This window comes from Suncus etruscus, chromosome 8 (genome assembly GCF_024139225.1).
Source record: "Suncus etruscus isolate mSunEtr1 chromosome 8, mSunEtr1.pri.cur, whole genome shotgun sequence".
NCBI classification, from domain to species: Eukaryota; Metazoa; Chordata; class Mammalia; order Eulipotyphla; family Soricidae; genus Suncus; species Suncus etruscus.
In genome coordinates this window covers 29,886,623-29,901,954 of record NC_064855.1, presented here as the reverse complement: position 1 = coordinate 29,901,954, position 15,332 = coordinate 29,886,623, and the positions used below count along the sequence as shown (strand labels likewise).

The window sequence follows — 15,332 nt, the reverse complement described above, 5'->3', positions numbered from 1 at the left end:
ACAGTAGCTCTGAGAGCTGCTACAGAGAATAGTGAGATGCCAAACTAGTTCAAGGTCACACTGGGTTCAGGATCCTCTTCTGCACATAACCAAAGAATCAGGGAAGCAGCATTAAGAGATCAAAGGCTTTTTTTTTTAGAAATAATCAATAACCATTACATCGTCTTTGTCCCCAAATCCACACCCAAATGATTTGTACATATAATTTGTACATATTATTTACATCAGTTCTGTGTGAATCCTTAATCATGACTGCTTGGGGTTTCTAAAGCTTGGGGTATGGTAATAATGAACCCGATGTATTATTAATATATGAGTTACATGGCATACATGTATGCCTCTGGGTTTACAGAGAACTCGAGGCAGCCAGTAAAGACATGTGAATTCCAGGAAAGGCAGATCAATGCAGGGAGAGAATGGTCACAACACAGATATTGAAACCTTAAATGAACCCCAATTACCCAATGCATTGTCATGTTCCCCAAGAGTTCAAAAATTTCCACAGAGCTTAAAGACCATGTAACATATGTAAAAAGAGATGTTGTGCCATGGGAAGATGCCCGGAGAATAGTTAAACATCCCAGGAAGGTTTGGGTAAAGTATTGAGATATTCTAAATATTCAGAAACTCACCCAAAGTACCTGAAAACATTCATAATAGATGCTGATTTACCCAATTAATGTTCACCGGGTAAAGAATTTAGCCATGCTATGCTAAGTCTGTGCCTTGGACTGAGAAACTCAGAAGCCTCAAATAATGTAATACTAGCTTTGTTTTGACTTCTACCAAAGACACATAACATCTCAAGCCTCTCTCTAAAACCTGTAGTGTAGCTTGGAACAAAGAAAATCAAACCTCATTCCCAGCTAGCTCAGTCAATTTGGGGTTGCCTCTATTAGACATGACCATGACCTATCAATGATGACTTGAGCCATATCATCTCTAAATTTCTTTCCCAGCTTTAATAAGCAATAAAAGAGAATAGCTTTTGTTTTTAAGCAAATAGCTTATTTTTTAAACCCTACAAATTGTCTAATATCTGGGTTACTCAAAGAAAAAATCCATGACTCTCCAAAACAGCCAATTCTCCCTTTTCAGGTGCACATTTATGAACATGACAGAAATCTACAGATACTGGAATTTGTCCTATACCTTCAGGATATGACCCTTCACACATGAAAATAGCAACTAATGTGGGCTTAGCACATCTAAGAAGCTTTCCTGTGAGTGACTGAAGAGGAAGGATCCCTGCCTAGATTCACAGGTGTGGTCCAGAATTAATCCTCATCTATTTTTGTGTCTCTACATGTTAGTGTGATTGTTAATTCATCTACAAATGTCCAATTTTCCAGCCACTAATGAGAGCACTTTCCATTTCAGAACAGGAAAGTTCTGAACTGTAAATAAGGAAGAAAAGAGAAATAAAGCCAATTGGATTTTTGGGATGTTAAAATGGAAACAATTGTCTCTTTCCAGAGTCTTTTTCTCCTTTCTCCAATGACAAGCCCACAACACCCCACAACTTTGAGACCCAGGTGTAGGGGCCCAACCCTGTCTACATCTTGGAATCTGCTGGGCCACCTGCCTCCAGGAAGCAAGCAAGATTAAAAGCAGCAGCTTAATCCTCTTGCAAAGCTTCTTAAGCATTTCTATCAGGTTTAGCTCAGTTGGTGCTTACTCAACCTGCCTCTGGAAAATATCCCAATTTAGGCCATTTTGCTGACTGTCACACTGAGAGAAATGAGAGATTCGATCCTGAACAGAAAAGGAATTGGGGAAGATAAAGGAAGAGGAAGAGACATGGTAGGGAGGAGCACCTTCTTGTGCAGAGCTGACTCTCTGGTAAGTGTGATTCCCTTCATGACTAACTTGGTTCCTTCTTTTTAAAATAATTATTTAAAAGGTTTTTTAATGAATGACATCAACTTAAAGATGACACCTCTTATGTCCTATGAACTGTGGCCATGTCAAGGAAATCCTGGCAAACCAGTAACCACAGGGCTTGGTATTAACCGTACCATTTGGTTGACTCTTGTCTGACATAGACAAAGCGACATACTTTCCTCCCACTAAGCACACACTCCACCCTGTAGCAAATCACATGTGCCTGAAAGTTAAAAGAGAATTCTTCTGCTGAGATTTTTGTAGCTCAAATTCTAAACTGATAGAATCAAAAAGCTGGCAGTCACTCATATATCAACTCAACCGAAATGGATTTGACGATCAAGATGAAGTGAAAGAAGTTTTATCAGGCATTCTGGACCTCTTAGCCCACAACCTTCATGACTGAAAATCCTTTCCTACTGAGGATATGGTTTTTATCCTTTTATTTGACCTAGAATCTGTGCTGTTTCCTGGCTTGGCATCTTCTGAAAAATAGGCCTCCTTGGTGGGAAAGCTCCTCATTGTCAGTGATGAACACTAGCAAATTACTATGAGCAAGAGAGGTTACGGTCTGGGTTCCAACTGAGCAGATCCTGTAAGGCAGATGGTTACAATGGGGCACTGTGTGGCAACACTTTATGAGGCAATGAAGACATGGAATGGAACAGAGAGCAGAGTAGAGTTGGGCTGGCAAACTTCCCGGAAGAGTGTCATACTCATGCTCGAAAGTGAGAGATCAGCTGTAGATAGTTGGAGCCAACAGAAACACCATGGTCTGGGGCAGGAGAGGAGGACTAGGTCCTAGAGATGACTAAGAATGAAAATCGTGAAGGTTAAGAGATTACTCAGCCAGGTAAAGGTCTTCAGGATGTTCAAAGTCCCCATCCTGGGGGTTCTGGAGAGCAATGAATGTGTGATAAGCTAGACAGTGACAATACTACATTTGCTTTGTGACAATGCATTGGTAAGCAAGAACAACACAAAGCCTCGTCTCAAACCATTGAATTCAGTGGGTGGCAGTGGATTTAAGGGAGATGGTGGGCTTTAAGAGACATAGTTAGAGCTTATGAGGTGATTATCTGGATGTGATGACTGAGCACAGGACTGACATGAAAACACAGAATCCAATGTGGGTAGCAGCATGGGGTTGGGGGAGGCGCAGCTGTCCAGAACACAAGCAACTTCGGGAACAGTCCAGAGGCCATGAGTGATACAAGAAGGATGCAAGGTGAGGCATAAAGCCATTGACAAGAGCCTGGAGTGGCTATTTTGTTGGATGACAGGTTTGAATATTTTCAAAGATAGTTTAGGCAACATCTGTGGTCATGTTGATAGTATCAATGTTCAAAGTTACTGCACCCCATCACTGCCAAAGCTCAGGGACCCTGGTAAAAAACACCCCTTTCCCTTCTTAATTCTGATGCGGGGTTTGGAGTAGTATAGTTTAATCTCCTTTCTACTGCTGTTCAGGAGATCAAGTCTAGAGTATCTTAAAATTTCCTTGAGACTATTTGTTTTTAAAAGGCAGAGTGACAGTATTCTTCAAGGGTGGAGAAACTCTGTACCTCCTAGGTCAAGGGAATTCCTTTTAACTTCCCCAATACTTAATGTGCCTAAGCAAAAACAACAAGAACAAGAACAATAATTTTTTGTCATTGCCTGTTTTGTTTTGTTTTTGTTTTTTTATTTCTTTTTGTTTTAGTTTTTTCGTCTTCTGAACTGATATTTATAGCCTCTAGATGGATCTCCCAGCATTTTTTTTCTTTTTTTTCTATTCTTTCTTTTTCCAACAGAACCACAGAACTTGAATCATCTTATTCTCCCTCATAACTTGAGGGGGAAAAAAGGATGGTACAAGGAACAACCAGACATATGAACATTGAGTGGAAATAAAAAATGATCAGACTTAAGCACCAAACTCAAAGTCAACGACACCAGAATCGATACCCAATCTACAGCAAGTTAAACACAAAGGAGACCTTTCACACTAGCAGTCCAGAGGGTAAAGGGGGGAGGGATGGAATGCATACCGGGAACAGGGTTGGAGGGAGGATAATACAGGTGGTGCGAATGGCCCTAATGCTTCGTCACTATGTACCTTAAATATTACTGTAAAAGACTTGTAATTCACTTTAATCACAATAAAAATTATTATTATTATTATTATTGCATTTACTGTACCTCCTCTTTCTATACAGTCAGTGTAAAGAACACAGCCTGTGGTAAGCATTGGGAGGCCTTTTCTTTTCTTTATATATATATATATATAAAACCCTTCACCAGTGCAACATTCCCATCACCAATATCCTAAGTGTCCTTCCTCCCCACCCCACAATAAAAATTATTAAAAAAAGAAAAAAGAAGGGTGGAAATCTTGAAGAGGGGTCCCAAAATAAGCTTGTCACTTTAAGAGCAAAGAATCCACTCAATTATTAGACTCCAGAATCTTATTGAGAAGCACTTGCCCTGGGGGCATAGGAACCGAACCTGGAATACAGTTGGTAGGTTGACACTGCTTGTAGCAGTGGATATTGGAGGTTGTATTGATTATGATTGCTGGATTTTTCAAACAGCTTTGCTGTGAGACCCAGGCCTCCTTCCTACTTGTTTTGTCCTATTAAATACTTTCACAGAAAACCCCCTGTCTGGCCTGAGTTGTTCCTGTGCCAAGGCAGGAGGAAGGTATTTTCGTCGGAGGGATGGCCTATATATCTTGCAGTTATAGGGAAGGTTTCCAAAACTGCTTTCCAGTGACACTGTGTACTTGCGATGAGAAGGTTTGAGGGCTCTGATAGAGGCCCCCAGGTTTGGTAACAGAGACCCAGTAGAGAAAGGCTCCATGTGGTAGGGAATGGGGTAGCCAGGTGTGTGTGTGTGTTCATCACAGCTTTGTTAATGATTTGGACGAAGAAGTAAACTGCACATTCATGAGGTTTTCAGCTGAGTAGCAGGAAAGGCAACGGCGAGGAAAATAGCAAAATAATTGGTATAAAACCCAAGCGGTGAGTGGAGAATTGGGACCATGTGTACCTGCTTTGTTTGTGTGATTTATTACAACAGGACCACATTCTTTCCAAAGAGAGACGAGAAGGGCGCCCATTATGGTTTCTAGGAGGTACATTAGCTCCACAGCTACTGTGTGGTGGTTCATTCGATGTTTCATTAGGCATTAAATGACAGATAATAATAATATTAATCATTCATGGCTAACATTTATTTAACCCTTACCGTGTGTTTGATATCAAAGTACATTACCTCTGGGATGACTGCATGAACCCTATCAAGGAGGCACGAGGACAAACTTGTAAAATAAAGGCGAGAGGGTTTAAGCCACTGGGTTTCAACCTTTTCACACCTGTAGATTGATTTGCAACCACTGATTTAAGTAATGGACCCAAGAGTTTACAATTGTTTTTGTTTGTTGGTTCAAACCAACAGAGCTCAGGGCTTACTCCTGGCTCTGCTCTCAGGAGTCACTTCTGGCAGTTTGGAGAGATGATAAGGGAGGTTTGGAATTAAATCAAGGTGTGTCTTATGCAAGGTAAGATTACCTCTCTATCTGTGGCCCTGACTTTAAAACAATTAAGCAGCAGACATGGCTTTGGCATTCAGATCTTTATAATCCCAGAGATCTTGTTACTAACCATTGTTTTATGCTGTTGATATTTTGTTAGAAGGACTATGTTTACCAAGTTCTTATAAGAACAAAAGATTGTTGTGTAGAGTTCAAGGAGTCTAATAATTATTGTATTATATTTTTTTATCTTTTCTAACTCAATCACACTATGCATGCCATTTACATAAAAAAAACTTCTAGGTCTTGTTTCCGCAACGTTATTCATAAAAAATAAAAACATCTCTGTTGAGATACATTTTGAGATATTGGTCTTTAATATATTGTTCAAAAACAGGGTATTCCAGTCCCAGTGTATGCTTTGTTATATTTCACTTATGATGGACAGGTAGTCATTATAAATGTGTTTGCCTTCCTCATTAGCTTAGGAAGATGCTTCCAGCATTCATCTTTGTGTCCCAGCACCTATCAAGAGCCTTGCAGTTAGTAGACTCTAAATAAATATGTTTTGCGGGAATGAAAGAATGATTGGGTCATAAAGTATAGATACTATTAACTATTAATGAATACAATTAATTTTCTGTCATGATAACAATCACCTAGTTATTGGGAAAGTGCATAAAATACATTAAATTAAGTTGACAAATAGGTTTGGTAAGTCCTCAGTTCTTCATTTTATGTGCTTAGCTACAAACAGGGTCCCTTCTTCCCTGAAGGTATGGCTTTGTTAATCAATTTTCACTGTTACCATATCTTCCTTGCCACACAATTGCCAATCATATCCAGAAAGAAGGCCCAATAGATTAGAGGCCAATAAATATGGGCAAATTGAAATGTGCTTTATATGTGGCAAGAGACCCCTGTTGCCAAAGACCAGACCCTTTGCTCTTCCTCGTCAGGTACATTTTCTGCTTAATGGTTGTCATGGGTCCTTGAATTTGCCCAACCCTTTTCTGCTTTAACCTCATGCAGTTCTCCTTGGTAAAGTCCCACCCCCCGTGGATCGTCTTTGCTATGTTGCCTTTACTTTTGGTTCCTTTCATAAGGGCTCTGTATTTTATGGACAGATGCCTTAGACCTATGGAGATGTCCCTGGTCATCCTCAAGATTCACAGCAGCCATTGCCATATGGTTCTTCATTCCCCTGTTTTCCGTGTTCTAACCTGGTGTCGTCTTTGCTGCTGGGTGGATGAAGAGAAAGAGGGAAGGTGGGAAGGCAGACTGTAATACTGCACTCTTATTCTCCTAATTCAAGAGACAGACAGCGAGTAGTTTCAAACAAACCAATTGAGGTGTGAAAGCTCAGCCTCATGGCAGAAAGTTTAATAGGAGTTGATCCAAATGTCATTATTTGATTAAAGAATTTATCAATTTCCCATACACTCATATGTGATAGACTTTAGCCCATGTATCATAATATCAACCTGATTAAGGGAGGAAAAAAGTAAAATATGAGAGGGAGGATGGGGAAGAAGAGAACAGTCCTTTCTCAGCAGCCTAGGGTCAAAAATAAATTTCTGAGAAGCAAAAGTTTGGGGGCAACAAAATGGAGTTTTTGTGCCAACGTTCCAATCTTTTTTTCATTGTCACTGTACAAGCACATTGTGATTGGTAAGCTGGGAGAGAGATAAAGTGGAAGTGTTTTGTTTTTCTAATAATTTCTATCAAACTGAATTCCACACCTCCATCACTTTCTACAGTAAAATACTGGATTCAGAAATGGTGCGGTGACTTTTTAGAAACCTTATAAAAGAAGCAGATTATCTCTAGGAAGAAAGGTGAGCAATAATTATATCTTGACTGTCCCTTTTCCCTTCCAGATGCCGCCAAGGCTGGCATTGTAATATTCCAATACTAGGACAAGAGTGACTCTCACTGTCAGCTCTTATCTCCCCTCACATACTGGGGTTGTCAATGCCATTGGCAATTTTATATGCAAATGAGCCCATCCGTCACTCTTTCCTTTGCAGCAACTCACTTCTCTGCCTGCTGTAGAGTTCTGCCATTAAATCTCCCGGCTTTACAGTATACATCATGACATATTGACATCAATCAGCTATGTCAGTCAGCTCACTGTACTCTGCATTTCTTTGCTTGGGGGATAAAACCTGCTTGGGGTAACTTCCTGATTATCATGATAAATGAGATTTCAGACCACATTTATTCTTCTCACAGGAGTCCCTGGGGTCTGCCATGGTCAGTGGAGATTGCACCCTAAAATGCTAATTGGTACCCCTGGGTTCAGAAGTTGGGGCCATCTGAACTTGACTCCTTTAGATTTTTGTTTGCTTGTTTTGCAGTCACACTTGGCAGTGGACAGGGCTTACTCCTGGCTCAGTACTCAGGGATTTCTCCTGAAAGTGCTTGGAGATGCGGTGCTGGATATCAAATTTGGGTCAGCTATATAAGCAAGGCAAGTGCCTTAACTGCTGTCCTAACTCTATAGCCCAGACATGGCTATTTTAAAATGACAAGGAGAAAATCATCCATTGATGTGCTATTGGGACAAAAGAGATAATAGTTATCATCCCAACCTGTCCTCTTGACAAGAAAGGGAGAGACAGATCTGGTCAGGAGTTCTTCACTTCCAGTGATGCCAATGGCCATGTATCCATCAATATCCTTTACCCAGTGTATAATTTGGGAGTTCAGGTCATACCTCACTCTATAGAATTCCTCTTTAATAAATGAAACTGGTTATCATGTGACTGAAAATGGCTCTCTTCAAACCTCACCATGAATCTGTTATAATTGATAGTCTTGAGTGCTTTATTTGCAGATGTCAGGTTTTTTTTTTTTATTTGAAGAAGCAAAGCGTTTGTGTCATGCTGAAATGTGGTGCCACACTGTGCAGCTGATGGTCAAATACCTCACTTCCAGGACACTCAAGTTAAAATCTACTATACTAAAGATACTCATTTGTTTTGAGTTTTATAGCAAGTGTATTTTAGCACTAGGAAGAAATACTCTACTCAACCTACATGGCAATCCATCTGATCACTCCAAAAGTCCTTTTGCCCTTCCTTCTGTTGAGTTTGCACTAATTGCTACTTTCCCACTTCCTGGCATACTGACCAAGCCATCTGCTGACCAGTGAAAGCAGCCTGGTTTGTGTGTGTTCTAACATAATCTCACAGGCAATAAATCAGAAGGTTCTATAGATCCAAGAAAACACACAGTGGAAAGCATTCTTTATCTACATGCAGTGTTTCTCTGCCACAGACTTGTACCACCCACCTGCCATTGTGCCTATTCCTATCCTTTATAGGAGCTTAGGGCTCTTGTTTCCAATGATCTCATCCATCTCTTGAGTCCAGAGCAGTTTATATAAACCCATCTGCACGAAGCAGAGAGCTGGGGTACTGATTACAATCGCCTCCCCAGCAAAATGTCCCAGTTTCCAGATCACCTGCAGAAAAGGATTAGCAGTGGGAAATAAAAAGATATATATAAGGCAACGTGACAGAGCTGGGGAAAGAGAGACATTTTGTTTTGAGGATTCTCCTAGTCTGAGCAAGTCAGAGGAGGGGGAGGATAGACCAGGAGGGAGGAGAGAAGCAGAAAGCATAGGAGGAACAGGAAGGGAACAAAAGGAGAAAGTTAGCTTCTGGCTTTTATTCTTGGGACACCCAGAGTAATGAACCCTCTTTCGGGAGAAGATGAATGGGAAGCTGTAGAGATTATGAGTGAGGGTTTATTGCAGATCAATAAATCTGTGTCACAGATCCCCATCTGGAAGGAGTTTTAATTTAAAGGAAAGAGTGATGAGTTCACAGGGATGATCAATCAAAAAGTTGTGTATTCACATATGCATTAACCTTCTATCAAAACACATCACTGCCAAGGCAGGAGTGTGGGAACAGGTCTGGGAGGTGATTGGGAAGGACAGTCACTGGAGCCCAATCTTTCACCTGGGTTGGGACAAGTTTGGATCAGCTGCTGGCTCGCTTGATGTTCATGTCTTTGATGGGAACTGGGGAGATATAGGAGGAAGTGGATTTATATTGGTGCCATTAGCTGGATTGGCTGGTTATTACCTGATGACAACTATTTCAGACCCAAATCAGGGAGAGAAGTCTGAAAACCAGAGGAGAGATCTCACAGCAATGCTAAAATAGTGGCTGGCAGAGGGAGTAGGGGGTCCAGGCTGGGCCATTCTACAACCTACGTTCAAATGCAATTGAAAATTGTAGGAGGCACTCAGAAATGGCCCACAGGCGCACTTTTCTTGGCTGTTTCTCCTCCTCCAGGGCCTTTCTCTAAACACGATGTTCTCTACAACCAACTAGGCAGTGACTGGCAGCTTCAGAAAATGTGGTCAAAAACTCATGGCAGGACATTCACTCAGTCACAGTTCTTCACCTGACAGAGCAAATTAGACCCTTTGATTTAGCTCCCAAGAGGTCCCAGGAAAGCTGGGGGAGGAAGCAAGAGATTAAAACACTCCCTCTTTTTCAGCATCTTTCCTAGAAATCAGTGAAAGAAAGAAGGTAAGTGGTGTGAGGAAATCCAGCTTGCTCTTCAGGTGAAGCCCACCCCCCCCCAAAGCTGGACTCAGATGTTTTGAGGAAATAGCACCTCAAAAAGAACCACCTTCTCTTGTGAATGACATGCATTTGAGTCTTCACTATGCAGATAGGAGAGGAGGAAAAGGGAGGGGCCATGCTAAGTATGTTAAATACATGGTTGGGTACTTATCTCTGTATCTTCCTCATTTCCCCAGAAATAAAGTTTCTTTCTCAGTCCAAAATCAAGAGACAGGAGATTGCAAAAGCCAGATGTGGAGGAAAGAAAAATGACCATTTTCCCATCCTTGGCCCTGTGAACCCTCTCAAATCTGCTCAAACATCCTCAGGATTATAACAAGACTGTCCTAGTAGAACTCCTCCCATAATGATCCAGGCAGGATTGGGGCGCAGGCTGGGAATGTGATGGGTTAGGGTAGGAGGCATGGGCCTGGGGAATTTCTCTCCTCACTTGTAAACTTGTAGTTTCACAGGAAAAACTAAAACACTGCAATTTTAAATTAAAATTTTTGTTTTCAAAAAAAGAAAGAAAAAAAGAAAGAAAAAGAAAGAAGGAAATTGCCAAGGGTCCACTGCCAAATCCAGCCTTCACTCTCTGCAAATGTCCCCTTTGTATAGAATTGCTTGTGTACACTCAGGCAAATGAAGCCATTCTCAGACAGGATTTTTCACTCAATTAATTTTCTAGTACATCAAAATATACATGGAACCAACTGAAAGTGGTAGGCATCTGCTTTCACATTAGTATAGCGAAAGATGCAATGCACTTCTAAGATGAATGAGAACACTGACCTCAAAGGGATCAAAAAGCCAGTATGGTACCATAAGAGATCATACAATGGAGAGAGCACATGTTTCTTTGAGCAGCTCTACTAGGGATACCTTAGTCCGGAGATAGGAGCACTACTTGATGTGACCCACAAGTAAAAACAACAAAAGGATGAAACTAGGATTTCAGTTCATACCTATCCAATCTCAGTGGAAGCTTTTTCTTTTGTTCCACCAGACTCTAAGTGTGTGCACATGTGTACACATACTTGTGCATATATGTATGGATGGCTTCCAGCTTCCTTAAGTCCAGCCCTTTCTTTCTTTTCTATTTTTACTCTTTTTGCTTTGGTTTTGGGCAATTTGGGGCAGTGGTGGGGGTACACCTAGCAATATTCAGAACTTACTCCTGGCTCTGAATTCAGGGATCACTTCTGGCACGCCTTAGGAAATCATATGGGATTCTGGGGTTTAAACCTGGATCAACCATGTACAAAGCATGGACCCTATAGACTGTACTATCAATCCGATCCCCATTCTAGTTCTTAATATGCCCAACCCTCTGAGGCCCAGCAGAAATAACCTAGACATGTTTGCACTTCCCCACAGGAAAGCGCATTTCCCCTCTGCAGGATCTGACTCACTTGTAACTCAAGGGGTCTAACACTTTCCCTGGCTAGCACCTGCTCTATTCAGTCTACCTAGTGCTGCCAATTCTGTTGCCTGTCTATCATAGTCCTGTTTGTCTCTTTAGAGGTTTCTTTCCTAACAAATTAGATTATTGTGTCTACAATTTCTAGGCATGATATTGTATTTACAATTATTTACATCAGCGGATTTCAACTTTTAATTTTATTGTTGTGGAGATAACATGCTTACTCGAATGTTTACACTATTGAGCACAAAGTTACTACATCACCACCAAATGCTAGAAATCCTTTGCCTGTCTCTATTTCCTTCTAGTCCACTGTATGGGCCCCAACCCACTTGATAACCTCAGATTTTTTTAGTCTAAGTCTGAGAGTTTGTCTTCATTGGAAACCATGATTTACTCCCTGGCTTTGCTTCTCAATAGCCCACAGATGTGTAAGATCATCTGACATCTGTCCACCTCTTTCTGATTTATGCTGTTTAACATATTTATCTACAGTTCCATCCAAGTTGTAGCAAAAGACAAGATTTCATCTTTTGAGGTCAAAGATGGAGAAGGTTCTTGTTTTGCACATGACCAATGCAGGTTCAATCTCTAGCATCCCATATAAGTCCCTGAGTGCACAGAAGTAATTACTAATTACCAAGAGTAAGTACTACCAAATGTGACCCCCAAATAAAACAAAACAAAACAATTTTTTTCTTTTGAGTTTGTGTGGGTCACAGCCAGTGGTTTCTCAGAAAATACTCCATAATCTGTCCTTAGGGTTTGCTCCTGGCAGGTGCTCATTGGAACAGATGGTACCTGGACTTCAGTCGAGACCTCTCATATACAAAGAATAGTCTCCGTGTATTGAACTATTTTTTCTTTGACTCAAGATTTATCTGAAGCTGAGCAGGAGTCCATGGTGCTCATACACATTGTCTTATTCTTCCCACCTTGTTAAGAGCTATTGGGTTGTTGTTTCCAGACCTCGAGTACTGTAAACATTGTTGCAGCAAATATAATTATGCATAGATCTTTCTGAATCAATGGGCTTGCAGAACACCAGTCAGTAGATCAGTGATGAAAGGCACCAGTTTATTATGGTTAGCAATTGCTCAGGGTGCTCAGTCCCCTAGACAGGGCAAACAAGAGATTGTTTTATATTAAGGAAATTTTAATAAAGGAAAACAAGTTCCAGTTCTCAAGAAACACTTGAAAAGAGAAGCATAAAGCAGACTTAATTTATGAGGACTATTAGCGCAAACCAGGGTGATGGTTCAAGTGACAGGTTTGCTAAGTGCAAGGCCCTTTGCAAGTGTATGACCCTGAATTTTATCCCCAGCACAGGAGCATAAGATGGTAGAAACCCTCCACAGAGGGGAATACATTCTAGGACAACGTATTTTTCTAAGAACAGAAAAAAAATCTACAAAAAGGAAATACTGGAAAGATAGTATAGAGGTAATGGCAGTAGGCTTGCACGTGATTACAACTACAACAATAATTCAAATCACTGCCCAAAACAAGACTAACTCTGCCTACCATGTTTCTCCAGATGTGTAGGTAGACACCACCTGAACTCTCTCCTTTACTTTCAGCCGCCTCAAGTTGTCAGCATCTATCCACTCATAAGTATGGAGTTTCTGATTAGGCCAGCTCTGAAATCTCATTGCAAGAGTAAGACAAGGAAGGTATGGAAAGGGTCAGTGCTGAGTCCCAGGGACACGGCGGAGCCACAGCCACACCAAACTTGATATACTCAGGAAGAAAGCTGAGGTCCCACATGGGCTAAATCAAGCTCAAGGACCAATGCCTTCCAAGTGTGTGTCATCTTTTGATAACTGCCTGTCACGCCCTCTGCAGAATATGCATCAGAAGTGATCGCTTTAGATGAAATGGTGGTATTAGTAATCTTCAGTGTATCTATATACCTCTGAAGACACCTGGAACAATCCTTATGTAAATTAGCTAGTTCATATGCAGTCAGAGCAGAAGAGGGCAAAGGGAGATGTGGCAAAACAGGGAAGTAGGACAATGGTAACAAAATCACTACTAAGTTATCACTCATCAGGCATTTGTGTAGGTGCTGGGAAGTACTTTGGTGTGGGAACCCAAGTGTTTGCTCTCAAGGGACCCACATCCATTCCCACAAGCATCTTTATTCCAACAAAAAGCACTAAAATGGATTAGGAACTTTCTTAAACTTTGTAATTGCAAGACAATGAGAAAGAGTGGTGCAGATTAAAAATTCAGTCACAAGAAAACTAAGGAACTTGAATAAGCTTCCCAAAATTCCCACCCCCTAAATACAGATGAAGTTGTTCCTAATTATTTATTTCTATAAGTGTGTGAGTGAGGGGATAGGGAGTTTTGGGTCAGGGATTCCTCTTGAATGTGCTCAGGGATAACTTCTGATGGGGGTTGGAATATCAAACCAGAATCTGCTGCATGCAAATCATTCATCTTAATCTCTTTACTCTATCTGGCTTTAGAAACTGCTACTTATTATTATTATTTTTTTTCCATACCCAATGATGCTTGAGGGTCAATCCTTGCTCTGTGCTCAAAGGTCACACCTGGCAATGCTTAGCAGACCATATTGCAATGCTGGGATTTGAACCATTGTTGTAGCTGTAATCACATGCAAGACTATTGCCATTACCTTTGTACTATCTTTCCAGTATTTCCTTTTTTTTTTTTTTTTTTTTTGGTTTTTGGGACACACCCATTACACTCAGGGGTTACTCCTGGCTTGGGGGACCATATGAAACACCAGAGGATAGAATCGCAGTCTAGGCTAGCACGAGCAAGGCAGATGCCTTATGTCCTGTGCCACTGCACTGGCCCCTCCAGTATTTCCTTTTTGTAAATTTCTTTCTGTTCTTAGAAAAAAAGATGTTGTCCTAGAATGTATTCCCTTCTGTGGAGGGTTTACATTTCATTTTAGAGTAGGCTAGGAACTGTTCTCTTTCCTTCTAGTCTTCCCACTCTGAGATGGCAGCCAGCAATTTCAAAATAAAACAAACAAGGGGCCGGAGCGATGGCTCATTGGAAGGGCATTTGTCTCACATGCAGCTGACCCAGGACAGACTCGGTTCAATCCCCCCAGTGTCCCACATGGTCCCCCAGGCCAGGAGCAATTTCTGAGCATATAGCCAGGAGTAGCCCCTGAGCATCACCAGGTGTGGCCCCAAATAACAAACAAACAAACAAACAATATAGCTGAGGGATAGATTGATAGCACATAGGGTAGGCTATTTTTTTTTGGGGGGGGCCACACCTGGTAACGCTCAGGGGTTACTCCTTAGGGTAGGCTATTTACCTTGTATGTAACTGACCCAAGTTTAACTCCTATGGTCCCCCAGGTATGCTAAGTATAATTCCTGAACTCAGAGCCAGGAGTAATCCCTGAGCAATGTCCATCGGGTATAGCCCCAAAATAAACAAAAGCAACTCCCTCAAAAAATCACAACTCTCATATCTTCAGAAGACCCATGGGATATCCATTCATTCCCATTTTGCACATAGCATTCATGTCTGTCAGCAACCTAGTCATGTCCAGACTTCATTCCCTAATTCCTACAATGAATCCTTCCAGTTGCCTTGGAGGTAGATGAAATAGTTCCGGGGGCAGGGATATGATCCAAATCTCAGCACTGCAAGCCCCAAAGCATAATGAGATGTAGTTCTTGTAACTCGGATTCACTGACTCAATCATAACTGCATCCCAGAACATTGAATAATCAAGACCAGTTTGCTAAGTAACACTGAGAGGGACCTAAGGCCTCCTGAGCAATAGCTGGTGAGGTCTCTGTGCCCCCTGCACCAAACACAATCCAGGGAATTATAGGACCACCCTGCCTTCTTCACATTCCTGGCCTTTTTTATGTTTGTTTGTTTTTGGTTTTGGGGCCACACCCAGTGATGCACAGGGGTTACTTGT

At 41.3% G+C, this 15,332-nt stretch overlaps 1 protein-coding gene and 1 non-coding gene across 3 annotated transcripts in view; both read right to left on the bottom strand.

Moving 5' to 3' along the window:
• The window catches only part of NTM (neurotrimin), a 1,165,251-nt gene that overhangs the window by 677,392 nt on the left and 472,527 nt on the right, over positions 1-15,332 (bottom strand). The window lies entirely within an intron of this gene.
• On the bottom strand, positions 3,998-4,123 carry LOC126016687 (small nucleolar RNA SNORA51). The gene has a single exon (XR_007498464.1). It is a non-coding gene; the product is annotated as a small nucleolar RNA SNORA51 (small nucleolar RNA).